Source organism: Solanum pennellii, chromosome 9, assembly GCF_001406875.1.
Source record: "Solanum pennellii chromosome 9, SPENNV200".
In the NCBI taxonomy this organism is placed as follows: Eukaryota; Viridiplantae; Streptophyta; class Magnoliopsida; order Solanales; family Solanaceae; genus Solanum; species Solanum pennellii.
The window spans coordinates 71,561,098-71,563,759 of NC_028645.1; positions in this window are offsets into that span (position 1 = coordinate 71,561,098).

Below are 2,662 nucleotides of genomic sequence, written 5' to 3' on the forward strand. Positions count from 1 at the left end.
AGTAAAATATTGTGAGCTCGTTTAGAGTCAATCTTTGTATTTTGATCATTATATTTATTATTTTAAAGTAATTGTGCATTATGAAACATTGTATGTGTACATAAATGTTTTCCTGACAGATGTAGTTGAAGGTTGGTGAGTAGAGGTTGCATTTCACTCAAGTTGAATTCATATATTCTCCATAGTGCTTCGGTCGATGAAACTAACTGCACATCTTATAAATTGGATATCCATCATTTGCTTGAATTGATTTGTTGTTCTATGATCTAAATTTAAGGATAACAATATTAACATTGTCCATTTTACCTGCATATGTTTGTTGGCCACTTGTTTCAACATGGACCATGCATCATATGCCTGAGCACTAATTTATGCAAGATGGGATACTTATATTTATCTGGAATTTATGTTGAGATAAACCTATCATACTAATTTTCTAATATTATCTTGTGCTCTGCTTTTAATATGAGAAAGCAGTGTATGTATTATAGCTCCAATGTTTATATTCTACTATGAATACATGAGCAACTACAATTTCAAATATTTCCTTCTTAAAAATGTGGTCTTTTAGATTTTGCAACTTAGCTCTGGATGCTCTTGTTACCAAGTCAGGTTTATCTTGAAGAGTCTTTTCAAGACGCAGTTCTCATTGGGTCTCAATTTAGTCAGAATTACAAGTCGTTATAAACATATTTGGATTTTCAAAATATTTTACCGAACCATTACATCCATAATCGTCTTCTCATATCTCATACCCCCATAAAAGATGATGAAAGTAATATTCTTTGCGCAATTTTATCTTCCCTATATGTTTTCGCGTTAACAGTATTCTAAAATTCAATTGTTCCTTTTTAAAGTATTCTAGCCTTGTTTATTTTTAATTTTATGTACATGTCAATCAGAAATTATTGTAGTAATCTTCACATAGCAGTAATATTGACTTCTCTGTTTCTCGTAATTGTAGTTTATAACAATTGTACTCTCTGCAAGAAGATAAATTTCTCTTTTTCTCGCATCGGACATCTACAAGTGTTAAAAATCATATAAATAATATTTTTATTATGTTAGTTATTATATTGGTATAAATGAAAACTGTATTGTATAATAATTGTATTTTGTATATTGTTGATAGTAGTGCTTTGATACATGAAATAGTGTACACCATATATAACGTGAGAAAAAGTATTGGGATAATCTTTTTTTAAATGCATCACAAATGTGTTATTTTTGTCTTTTTATTAAATCTGATAAGTGTAATACAAGGCAAATATGATGCAAGCTAATAGTATTCACATAAGTTGGGACATACTAAAAATGTAAAGATCAGGATGAGATGTAATTAATATTTGGTTGTATTTTAGTTAATTTTAGTTACTCACATTATCATAACACAATTCTTAATCCTAATACGTTGTCGATCCGTACCAACCTTAATTGGTAAAAGCTTTCATGAGTTGTCATCATTATTATATATTGTGTATGTGATTTTTTATCAGTATCTAACTTGTGAAGAATGTGAGTAAATTTCTACTAGAAGATGGAAGAAGAAGATGTATATTACCTTGATCCTCGTTGGCTAATATTTCATCAATTGATATGGATATTGAAATATCATTGGTTAGATTTAAGGAGTGGTCATTTTCCTGTGATGTTGTCTTTTGTTTGATGTCATCCGCCTTCACCTTTTGGAAATAACAAAGGATATTGAAGAGAGTCATAACAATCGAAAATAATGTTTTAATCTATATTTGTATGTTGGATGCTCATCAAAAATTATTTCTCAATCAAAAGGTATATTTAAATTGTTTTCATCTATTCAAATTGTTGCTACTTGATTTATCGACAGTGTATTGTACACTCGTTGATCCAAAAAGAAATTTGCAACTATATATTCGAAGTTGAAAAGTATAAAATTTAATTGGTCTCTTAATTGGCAAAATATTTGCGCATATAAATTTCCATGAGTTACTTATTTACTTTTTTTTGCAATTCTATCTGACAAAATTCCTTCATTCACCTTTCACTTTTGATAGCTTCTTGGTCAATTCATTGTCTGTATCAAAAAAGTACCGTTTAAAGTAACAGGGAATATTACCAAGCGGTACTTATGATGGTAGATCTTGAGAATTTTATCTTGTGCCCCAAATGTGTACACTACTTTTTTTGCTAATCTTATTTTCTTATCCAGGTTGACACCAAAAGATTTAAAAACAAAGATGTTATTATATGCACAATTATCTTTGTGAAACCTACAAGATATGTTGTAAAAGCCATTAACATTTCATATAATTTTGTTGGAGCTTTAGTGATTGTCAGTCTAATATATCCATTGCACGACAGAATGTTAGAAGTTCATGTTTAAACTTTTTTTTGCAACAGAATTAATACATTGTGGAACAATTCTTAACACGTACAAATATAATAAAGATAAGTTGTCCGTTCCTACACATATAAACATGGCAAGAGATATATGTTAAGAATCTACTTCATAAAGGCATTGAACGCTCAAGTTATGTAAGATATGAATAGTTTTTTTGCAGTGTACCTTCAGCTTCAGACTCATCAGATATTGCTCTAAATAATCAATTAGTTTTAGGTTGCTTCTTCAAACGTGAACGTTCATCTTCTAGATATGATACTATTTGGGTTGCTAATATATATT